Genomic DNA, 12,990 nt, shown 5'->3' on the forward strand with positions numbered 1-12,990 from the left:
TATTCCAGGCGATTGAAAAAGATGGAACTCTCCCCAAGTAATTTTACGAAGTCAACATCACATTGATACCCAAGCCAGGTAAAGATCCAACAATGAAAGAGAACTACAGGCTAATATCTTTGATGAACATAGATGCTAAAATTCTCAACAAGATCCTAGCAAACTGGATTCAGCAACACATCTCAAAAATCATCCATCATGACTAAGTCGGCTTCATTCCTGGGATGCAAGGCTGGTTCAACATTTGTAAAACCATAAATGTTATTAAATACATCAACAGATGTCAAAACAAAAACCACATGATTATATCATTAGATGCAGAAAAAGCTTTTGATAAAATCCAGCACCCCTTCTTGATAAAAACCCTTGAACATCTAGGCATATGGGGAACATACTTCAAAATACTAAAAGCCATCTATGAGAAACCCACAGCCAGCATACTCTTAAATGGACAAAAATTGGAACCATTTCCCCTGAAAACTGGAACAAGACAAGGATGCCCACTCTCACCCCTCCTGTTCAACATAGTATTGGAAGTCCTGGCTCGAGCAATCAGAAAAGAGGAAGCAAACAGGGGTATCCAAATAGGAAAAGAGAAAGTCAAGTTATCTCTCTTTGCAGCTGATATGATTGTGTACCTTGAAAACCCAAGAGAATCTGTCAAAAACCTCCTCACACTGATAAAGGCCTTTGGCAAAGTCTCAGGATGCAAAATAAATGTACAAAAGACAATCGCATTTCTCTACACCAATAATAAACAAACAGAAACCAAAATAAAAAACACAATTCCATTCACAATAGCCACAAAAAAAAGAAATACCTTGGCATCTTCCTAACCAGAGACGTGAAAGACCTTTACAATGAAAATTACAAAACAATGCTCAAAGAAATCAAAGATGACACAAACAAGTGGAAAAATATCCCATGCTCATGGATCGGAAGAATCAACATTGTGAAGATGTCCATCTTACCTAAGGCAATCTACAAATTCAATGCAATACCCATCAAATTACCAGCAACATTCTTCTCAGACCTAGAAAAGACAACACAGGAATTCATATGGAAACACAAACGTCCAAGAATAGCCAGAACAATCCTCAGCAAAAAAAAAAACAAAGCAGGTGGTATCACATTACCAGACTTCAAACTTTACTATAAAGCTACAATCATCAAAACACCTGGTATTGGTTTTTGTTTTTTGAGTTGGAATCTCATTCTGTTGCCCAGGCTGGAGTGCAGTGGTACACTCACGGCCACCGCAGCCTCAACATGCTGGGCTCAGGCGATCCTCCCACCTCAGCCTTCCAAGCAGCTGGAACTACAGGCACGCACCATCATGCCCGGGTAATTTTTTTATTTACTGTAGAGACGAGGTCCCCCCATGTTACTCAGTCTGGTCTCAAAACCCTGAGATCAGGTCATCATCTTGCCTCAGCCTCCCAAAGTGATGGGATTACAGGCTTGAGCAACCACGCCCAGCCCACATCGTATTTTTTTTTTTTTTTTTGAGTTGGAGTCTCACTCTGCCGCCCAGACTAGAGTGCAGTGGCCGCTCCCAGCCAACGCAGCCTCGACCTGCTGGGCTCCGGCGATCCTTCCGCCTCAGCCTTGCAGGTAGCTAGAACTACAGGCATGCACTACCACGCCCAGCTAGTTTTTGATTTATTGTAGAGATGAAGTCTTGCCAAGTTGCCGGGTCTCGAACCCGCGGGTTCAGGCAATCCACTCGCCTCGGCCTCCCAAAGTGCTGGAATTACAAGCTGAGCCACCGAGTCCGGCCAACGCATTGTATTTTTAATGTGAGAATTTACTTGTCCTTGCAAACTGGCTCATTGGTTTCTCTGTATGCTGGATGAAAGCTCAGATGCCAGTGGCACAGCATTTATGCAAGCAGTTTACAGTTGACACAAGGGGTCATAATATATAGTTACTTCATTCATTCCTCTGATCCCAGTTTCCACATTTGTAAAACCACATGAGTTTCAGCAACAATTAAATGAGTAGTTATAGGTCAAATGGTTAGAGTAATTCTTGGCACATACTAGATGCACAAGACATATTCACTATTAGTTCTACAGGGAAAAGGTACATATATATGCCTACCTTGCTTCTTCCATGTAGTTTTATTTAAAATGTATGTTTGTATCTCTATTTGTACAGAGGAGTGAACACTGACAATTTTGAGTAAGCCAAAGGGTGCCCCAAAATTTATTAGCTATAACCTGACCTGTAAGAAGTAATCAGTTCTAGTAGGCACACACAATGACCAATGAGTTGAAAGAAGATGGATTGACCAAAAAGACTCAGGAAGAAAATTCAATATGCATAGCTTAATCTCTTATCTCCTAGGATATGCTGGTTCTGAATGACCTTGTTAATTAATAATGATGAATGGTAATGAGGCATTTTGAAACAAATGAACTATGCAAAAGTCCATCCAACCAGGTTCTAGATTCAGTGTATTCAGCGGTGAAAAAGAATGACTTCACGGCATTTACATCCCAGTTAGAGAGCCAGATAAATAGTAAAATGTGGTTGTAATAGAGCTAGTATGTCAAGCAGCAACAAGTTCTATTAGGAATGATATAATGGGCTAAAGAAATCAAAGGTGACAGAAGGGTAACTTTGTAGATATGGTAGCAGAGAAGCCCTCTCTAAAGACATGACACTGAGAACATCTGAAAGAAGTGAGGGGTGAACTAGATGAGGTTCTGTTGGAAGAATATTCCAGTGAGAAGAAACAGCAAGTGGAAATAACCTCAGCAGTTTTGGAAGACAAAAAACCAAGTGTCTCCACTCCAGGACAATAAAGGAAAGGACTTAGAATATATGTTGGAGAGAGAGGCAGAGGCCAGATTACAAAAATCCCTCTAGGGCATGCTAAGGAGTTTGATTTTTTTCTTGTTGAGCACTGGGGAAACAGAACCTGGTTTGTATTTTTAAAAGACCACTCTGTGAGTACAAAAAAAGGAAAAATTATTTTGGATAAAAAAGAAGATTTGATGATGGAAATTGAGATCTCAGTTTTGATAGAATTTAATTTGATACACTCCCTAAACATCTAGGTGAGGACTGCAAGAACAGCTAGGATAGGAAAGACAGGACTACTGTGAAGAAGAGAGGTTTCTAACTGTGCTCTGTAATGCTACTAATAGATGGGAACTGAAAATTGATAAATGATATCAGAAAAATGAAGAACCCATTTGGAAGAATAAAACTCCAGATTTATAAAGGGGACCAAAGCCTAATTGGAGTGGTTTTAAGAGAGAGCAGGAAATGAAGAATTAGAGACAGTGTATACAGACAGCTCTTTCTAGTAGTAAGGCTAAAAGAGGAGCAGAGTCCTGAGACAGTAGCCAGAAAGAAACTTAAGGATATTATAGCATGTTTATAAGCTGATGGAAATGCTTAATAGAGAGAAAGAAAAAATTAATAATGCAAGCAAAAGACAGTACAATTGTAAAGTAATTCCTTGAGAAAAAGAGAGAAGGTAGGATCCTGCTCTTAGAAGCAGGACAGTTCATCCATTTTAACACAAAGAAATACAGAGGAAATTTTTGCACAGTGAGGTGAACATCTATGGACTCAGTGACTTAGATGCATCTCACAAACAAAATGTTGAGCGAAAGAAGCAAGTAACAGAAAATACACATGGCATAATCATTCAAATCAAAAGAACAAATAATAATATATTGCTCAAATACTATCTTAAGTTTAAAATTATTGTTTTTGAAAGCAAGTAAATGACAAACACGAAATACAGTATAATGGTGAAAGAAAATGAGCAGAGTGTATAGAGGTAGATTAGATTCAATTTTACTATCAAGTCGCTTTTCTAAGTTGAAGGTAGTATCATAAATCTTCATGTTTGGGTTCTTAACTTAAATATTTTGTATGAAATAATATACAGTACTCTAGAAGTATTCAACTAGAGTTTTCAAAATGGATAGTATTGGAGACATTCCACTGACTCAGTAACTCTACAGTCAGTGCCTCTATCACCTTTAGGAAGAAGTATATCCTTGAGAATTCTGGGCTCAAAATAATCACTTAAGCCTTCTGTCCATGTTGAAAAATGCTTCAATACATTTATCTTGGTTGGTATCTGATCAATCCTACTATAAGCCTTGTATCCTTACCCCAAATCATATTTGTCTGGAAAGATGATTTTCCAGTTCTTTTACATATAGCAGTTGCTTTCCATAGTTAAAATTGAAGACAATATGGTAATAACTACTAATGATACTTTGTCCCCACTTTAAAACTTTTGCTCCTACCTTAGCTTATACAGAGGGTGCCAAAAAAGGTATACACATTTTAAGGATGGAAAAACCCATATTAAAATTGTAAAACTCAGTAAGATGAATACAAGGCACATTTGACTTCTGCAATTACAATAGGTGCTCACAGTGGTTACCATTGGTGTCCAGACACTTCTGATTGCAGTGAACATTTTTTAACATTGCTTAAAATGTATATACATTTTTTGGCAGCCCTGGTTTATCAGGAGCATGATATGAAGTCTTCTCGTGTAAAATAGAGCAATTAATGCTCCTCCCCACCTCTTTCCCTGCCTCCAACTCCAGGACCTACACTTTCTACTTCTGTGTTCATCTAATTTTTTTAAAACCTTATTAGAAAAAGTTACTTATTACAATGTTTTGCTGTCCTTCACTTCTTTCCTTTTATACAGTATAGTAACCATTACTTTACATATTTTCTCATATCTCTTTTCCTTTTCTCCTTCATTCTTGCTTGGTCAAATAAAAACAAACAAACAAACAAAAACCCTAAACCTAAACAAATCTACCAAAAAAAAAAAGCCCTGGTTATATTCAACTCTTCTCTGTGTTACAAGTATAGCTAACTGTGACTAGTGAAAACTATGCAAATAAGCACTACCTGACTGCCCTGGCTATTTCCCTCTTCTCATCCCTACAAATATTTCATGCTCTATTGTCTATATTCAAATACCTTATGTTACTAAGAGAAGTAATCAGAAGAAGCTCTTTCCTATATCAAATTTACCCAGCTATTTGTAGTGCCTCCTCTAACCCCCACAGGTTTCTGTCAGTTCATGTGTTACCTCCGTTTGTCCAACTGATTTTTCCTTGAGATTATACATGTCACCTTCATAAAACTAAATTTACAGAAAATGGTTTAATTGTAACTTCTATGGGTTCCTTGACACTATTTAATCTAGTAGTGTTATTCTCAGTAGATGGCATTTACTAGATTTTTCCATTTTATTCATATATTTATTTTTGCCTGACAGTATGTTTTTCTTGACACTGTGACAATATCTTTTTCCTATTTGTCATTGAGTGAGTTCGATTTTTTGTGTTAGGAGAGAGAAAGGATCTGTGTTGCCTTCCATGTTTCACTACCTTTTATTGCATAGACAAACTGCTTCCTTCAAATATGGCTACTTTATATGACCATTTGTATAGTGCTACTTTCTATGTGTTTCTGATACGAAATATTCAGTAAGTCTTCTGCCAATGAGCTGTAATCAAGCCACTTCCCATCCTCATTTCTGGAAAAAAAATGGTGGGGGAAAGATTTTCCTTGCTTTTTGGGGATACTTTTAGAGATCTGTTGCCAGTAGAATTTTACCTTTCTGTATGCTCTTTCTCTTACCCTATGTGGTTTTTGCACAATTTCAACAGCTAAAATCCACTAGTAAAATTAAATACATGGACAAACCTAGAATACTCTAACACTGTAATTATGGGGTACAATCCACTCATAACTCAATAATCCACTCATAAAACAATAATTGTTACAGTAACCTGTTAAGACAGGTCCCCAAACCACCCCCCACCCCAGACCATGGACCGGTACCAAGCTGTATAGCAGGAGGTGATTGGTGGGCAAGCAAGTAAAACTTCATCTGTATTTACAGCTGTTTCCCATCACTAGCATTACTGCCTGAGCTCCATCTTCTGTCAGATTGGCAATGGCATTAGATTCTCACAGGAGCACAAATTCTATTGTGAATTGTCCATGTGAGAGATCTAGGCTGCACACTCCTTATGAAAATCTAATGCCTGATGATCTGAGGTAGAGCTGAGGCAGTGATGCTAGCATTGGAGAGTGACTGCAAATACAAATTAACATTAACAGTGAGGTTTGACTGCACAGACACCATAATAACTGAATTGCTTGCAGACTCATTTAACACCCTATCAGTGAGTAGCAAGTGAGTTGATGTACTTCAATTGTATAGCTGCATCTGGTGGCAGGCTTTAAGTCAGAATCTGACAACAACTTTAGTCAACACATGGCCCGCTCATTATTTTATTTACTACTTCCATCCACGCCTCTTTTTTTTATGAGTTGTATAATTATTTCATTATATATTACAATGTAATAATATAAAGTGCACAATAAATGTTATGCACTTGAATCATCCTAAAACTCTCTCCTTCCTTTCCCAGTCTGTGAAAAATTTCTTCCACAAAACTGGTCCATGATGCCAAAAAGGTTGGGGACCGTTGTGTTAAGAGACAGGTAATATAAAACATATAAATTTAGACAAACATATGTGGGATACATTTAAAGTGTAAAGTTTGTTTTAATTTTTTCCTGTTCTTATTTGTTTCTAATATTTTCTTTGTGTTCTAAGATAAGTTGTCATCTCTTTAAAATAACTGGTTATATCTGTAAGATGTTTTCTGTAAACTTCATGGTAACTAAAATGTAAAACTCTATAATAGAGTCACTAAAAATAAAAAGCAATTAATTACAACATACTATCAGAGAAGGTCATTTAACCACAAAAGAAGACAGTAAGAAAATAATGAGAGAAGTTATAAAGCAACCAGAAAACAAACAACAAAATGGCATTAGTAGTTCTTTATTTATCAATAATAATACTGCATGTAGATGAATTCAATTTTCCAATTAAAAGGCATTGAGTGACTTAATAAATAAAGAAACAAGATCCACCAATAGGCTGCCTATGAGAAACCTATAAAGGCGCTCATAGACTGAAAGTAAAGGACTGGAAAAAGATATTCCATGCAACTGGAAACCAAAAAAGATTAGAAGTATCTATAATTATATCAAACTAGAAATCACAGAATAAAAAATATAAAGAAAGTCACTGTATAATAATAAAAGGGTCAATTCAGCAAGAGGATATAACAATTATAAATATCTGTGCACCCAATGCCATAGTTTCCAAGTATATAAACAGTCATAAATCTAAAAGAAAAGATAGTCTCACTACAATAATAGTAGGAGATGCCAAAACCCCATTCCCAGTAATGGACATGTCATCCAGACATAAAATGAACAAAGAAACATCAAAGTTAAACTACACACTACAAGAAATGGTCTTAGCTGACATTTGCAGAATATTTTACCCAACTGCTGCAGAATACACATTCTTTTCATCAGTACATGGAACATTCTTCAGAGCAGAACATGTTTTGACCACAAAACAAGCCTCAACAAGTTCAAAAAAGTTAAAATGATATCAAGTATCTTTTCTGACCATAAGGGAATAAAACTAACAATCAATACCAAGATATACCTCAGAAAATACAAAAACACATAAAAATTTAATAATATGATCCCAAATGAAAAATGGGTCAATGAAGAGATTAACAAGGACGTTAAAAATATTTTAGAAAAAAATGAAAATGGAAATGTAACATTCCAAAATCAATAGGATACAGTAATAGCAATATTAAGAGTAAAAATTACATAATAAATGCATATGATCACTTTAACAGATACTGAAAAAGCAGTCAATAGAAATAAACATCCCTTTATGATAAAAAGTCTCAACAAATTGGATATAGATGGAACATACTTCAAAACAATAAAGGGCATATATGGCAATCCCACAGCTAACAACATACTGTGTGAAGAAAAGTTGAAAATTTTTCTCTAAGATCTAGTACAAGACAAGGATGCCCACTTTCACCATTTTTATTTAACATAGTACTAGAAGTCATGGTCAAAGCAATTGGACAAGAAAGAGAAATAAAGAGCATAGAAATTTGAAAAGAAAAAGTCAAATTAGCCTGTCCAGAGACAATGTGCTCTTAATATAATGACTTACAAAAATATAATGACTCCACCAAAAAACTATTAGAACTGATAAACAGATTTAGTAAAGTTGCAAGTCACAAAATCAACATGTAAAATTCAGTAGCATTTATACACAGCAACAGTCAACAATGTGAAAAAAAAAAAAAACAACAAGAAAGCAATTTTATTTACAATAGCCACAAACAATAAAAAATACCTAGGGATCAATTTAATCAATGAAGTAAAAGAATCATACAAGAAAAACTAGAAAACACTGATGAAAGAAATTAAACATGACAAAAGAAAAATAAAATATATTCCATGCTCATAGATTGGAAGAATTAATATTGTTGAAATGACAATTCTACTCAAAACAATGTAGAGATTCAATGCAATCACTAGCTAAATACCTATGACATTCTTCACAAAAACGAAAAAATCTTAAAATGTATATGGAGCCACAAAAGACCCTGAAAAGCCAAAGCAAACCTGAACAAAAAATAACATAGCTAAAGGCAACACACTACTTGACTTCAAAATATACTTCAAAGCTATAGTAACCATATCAGTATGATACTAGCATGAAAACAAACATATGGACCTAAGAAACAGAACAGAGAACCCAGATATAAACCCATACATTTACAGACAATTTATTTTTGGCAAAGGTGCCAAAAGCATACAATAGGGAAAGTCCGATAAATGGTGCTGGAAAAACTGGACATCTATATGTAGAAGAATAAAATTGGACCCCTATCTTTCACTACATACAAAAATCAAATCAAAACCGATAAAGATTTAAGTCAAAGAGCTGAAACCACAAAACTATTAGAAGAAAACATTAGAGAAATGCTCTAAGACATTGGTCTGGGCAAGGATTTATTGTGTAAGATCACAAAAGCATAGGCAACCAAAGTAAAAATGGATAAATAGGATTATCTCCTGCTAAAGAACTTATGCATGGCAAGATAAATGGTTAAAGTGAAGACACACAGAGTTAAACAAAATATTTGCAAGTTATCCATCTGAAAACATATGACAACCAGATTATATAAGGAGCGCAAATAATTCAATAGCAAAAGAAAAAATAATCTGATTTAAAAATGGGCAAAAAAATCTGAATAAGCAACTCAAAAAAAAAAAAAGACACAAGAAAGGAAACCAATATATCAAAGAGATATCTGCACTCCTATGATTACTGCAGTACTATTCATAACAGCCAAAATACAGAACCAAACTAAATGCCCATTAATGGATAAATGGATAAAGAAAATGTGACACATACACACAATGGAATGTTATTCAGTCATAAAAAAGAACAAAATCCTGTCATTCGCAGCAACGTGGATAGATGTCCATTATAGAAAGTGAAATAAGCCAAGGACAGAAAAACAAACACTGCATGTTCTCTTTCACTTAAAAGGTGGATTTCATGAAAATAAAGAGTTGATAGTTGGTTACCTAAGGCTAGGAAGCATAGGGAGAAGAAGATAAGAGAGGTTAATTAATGGGTACAAATAAATAGTTTGATAAAAGGAACCTAGTGTTTGATAGACCATGGGATGACCCTAGTATAGAATAATCTATTGTCTATTTCAAAATAGAAGAGAATAATTTCAATGATTCTAGCATTAAAAAAATATAAATATTTAAAGTGATGGATATCTCAATTACACTGATTTAATTTTTGCTAATTATATAAATATATTAAATTACATGGGACCCCAAAATATGTACTCTATTATGTATCAATGAGACATCAAATAAGTATATAAGTAAATAATAAAATTAACATTTTGAATTTTTAAAAATAAATAAGTGGCAAATCTAAAAAGAAGAGCACAATCTGTACTCTTGAAAAATATTAAGACATTCTATGCCTGGTACATGGTCAGAGTTGTTGTAAATTGCATGTATAATTGAGAAAAAAGAAAACATAATCTTGCTAGGTGCAGGGCTCTAAATATAGCTGTAAAAATTAAGCTTAATCATTTACTATTCAACTCTTCCACATCTTTACTTGTTTTTGTCCGTTTTGAATAGATCACTGCTATGAACAGTTCAGCACATTTTGTTAAACTTTTCAAAAAGTGGTGGTGGACTTTTCTCCCTGTATTCTTATAAAATTTTCATTTCAATAGTCTGAAGCTGTGCAATTAGTTACATGTATGTTTAAAATTATTTTATTCTTTAAAAAATTGAGCTCATGTAGTGATCCTCTTTTTCCCATGCATTTTGTCTTAAAATCTATTTATTTAAGAAAATATAACGAATGCAACTTTTTTGCATGTTCCTTTTTATTTTTAATTTGTTTTCTTTTACTTTCCACTGTTCCATGTGTTTACATTTTATGTGTGTTTCTTATTGTCTAGTAGAACAATGTCTTTTAACCAGTGAATTTAGTCCATTCACACCTATTATAGCTACTGATACAGTAAAACCTGCTTCTACCATCTTGTGTTATGTTTTCTATTTGTCTGCTTTTTCCACAGATTTAGTTCTCATCCTTTTAATTTTTTTATTAGTTTCCTTCTTTGTTTGTTTCTCCATTTTTTCCTTCCACTGGTTTAGAAATTGCAGACTATTTCTAATGATAATTATTTCTAACTCATAAGATCTAATTATTTCTAACTATTGTTATTTCTAACAATAATTTTCTTGTTACTTTTGAAATATAGATATCTATTTATCTAGACATCATTTCCATGAATTCTAAAGTAAATATCTTGATCCACCTCCTGAAAAATCTACATACTATTACACATCTAAGTGCCCATGAATTTTTTTCTAATCTCATAAATATTGAAAATATTTATTTATACCTACCTATGAGTTTATCAATTTCTTCGAAATACTTTTCCTTATTGTGTCTGGAATTTTTTACTGATGTCATTATTGTTGTTCTTAAATCACATTATTTTAAAGGTCCTTTAAAAACTATTTGCTGGTGGTAAATGATTTTAGTTTGCTTCTCTGAAAAAAAATGTCTCCCTAGTCTTAAAAAATAGTTTGTGTGTGATTCTGACAATTATTTACTCTCATCTTTTAAAAATACTTTTCCATTCTTTTCAAGAAGTTATTGCATTATTAGAAGTCTACTATGCCTAGTTGTTATATGTTTCTAGGCAATTGGTTAGTTGTTTTTTTTTCCTACTGCTTTTAAGATTTTTTTTCTTTCTATACCTTCTATGAGAGTTTCTTTTTGCATATGAATCCTAATGAGAGTTTTCTTTTACATATCTGACTTGATATGTACTTTCTTTAACTATGAAGTCATTTTACATCAATTCTAGCAATTTTTTATAAAAGTATATTTTAAATGAAACCAATGAGGTTTATGTTTAAGGATCCTTCACTTACATATGATTTCCAAAGCCCCAAAATGTTCAAATGCTTGAGGATGTTGTGCATTTTCAAAATAAAATATTTTAATCACAACTGGATGAAATTATTGTCTATTTTCCAAATATTAGTCATTCACCCACCATTTTCAAATATTCATTTTATTTGTGTATCACTTAAACATTCATTTACCCAATAATATTTTGTCTTACACAGATTGTACTTCAGAATAATTTTGTATCTTTTTTCTGTTTTCCCCTTACTTCATTATGCTTGACAAACTACATTATCTGATTTTTACATACTTAGCTCATCAGCAGTATCTAACAGGAATGTTGGTTTCGATCTGGTAAATTTTATCCATCAGATATGAAAATGCTGATTATTATAACCTCAGTGGGCTGACATGCTTACATAGCAGTCCCTTTACAATTAATGGAGAAAAACTGAAAAACATAAGGATTATTTTTTAAACTAGAAGGCACGTAAGAGGTTAGCCAGCTCAATTTCTATCTTAAATTCTACCTTATGCCCATATTATTTCTGCCATGACTAGCCACTGTTAAGAATAGCAAGTTTATTGACAACATTGGTCACACTGTTTTGGAAGTAGTCTGTGACACCCTATCTGTGTATTGGAGGCAAATTGTCAGGTTGATATGTATACCTTGTCCATAGAATGTCTTTTGGTTTGCTCAAAGAAAGAGTCAATGAATGAATGTATAACTTATTAAATATAACTTATGGTTCTCAGAGAAAATTTTAAAAATACATAAAGGTTTAAAAAATATTAAAAGCAAGATTAATCTTAGTACTTAAAACCACCATTGCTTTAGAAACAAGTTTATTGTCAAAGGACATACACTTTAATGCTTTTTAATGCTTTGGGGAGATAGAGGATAGTTGTATTCTAGAATATTTCTGCCAACATATGTTCTTCATTGCAGTGAGCATAGTCTAGGCCATCCTCTCACTAGAATTGAATATTGCTATTAAAAATAATCTTTACCAGCCGGGCTCGGTGGCTCAGCCTGTAATGCCAGCGCTTTAGGAGGCCAAGGTGAGTGGATTGCCTGAGCCCGTGGGCTCGAGACCCGCCTGGGCAACTTGGCGAGACCTCATCTCTACAATAAATCAAAAATGAGCCGGGCGTGGTAGCGGGCACCTGTAGTTCCAGCTACTTGGAAGGCTGAGGTGGAAGGATCGCTGGAGCCCAGCAGGTCGAGGCGACAGAGTGAGACTCCAACTCAAAAAAAATAAATAAAATAATAATAATAATAATAATCTTTACCATTTATTAGCCTTTTAAAATTAGATTTTCTACTTGAATATTTCCTAGATTTGCCTTTTGTTCAAATTTATTTTTATAGAGAATCAGATTTGAGAAATAATTTGTGTTGAAATGGAGTACAATCCTTAAAATGAATTAGCACAAGGCAGGCTCAGTGGCTCAGCCTGTAATCCCACACCTTTGGGAGGCTGAGGTGAGTGGATTGCCTGAGCCTGCGGGTTCGAGACCCGCCTGGGCAGCGAGACCTCATCTCTACAATAAATCAAAAAAATCAGCTGGGCATGGTATCACATGCCTGTAATTCCGGCTACTTG

The sequence above is a fragment of the Carlito syrichta genome, unplaced genomic scaffold, assembly GCF_000164805.1.
Source record: "Carlito syrichta isolate Samal-C Ts95f unplaced genomic scaffold, Tarsius_syrichta-2.0.1 Scaffold314331, whole genome shotgun sequence".
NCBI lineage: Eukaryota > Metazoa > Chordata > Mammalia > Primates > Tarsiidae > Carlito > Carlito syrichta.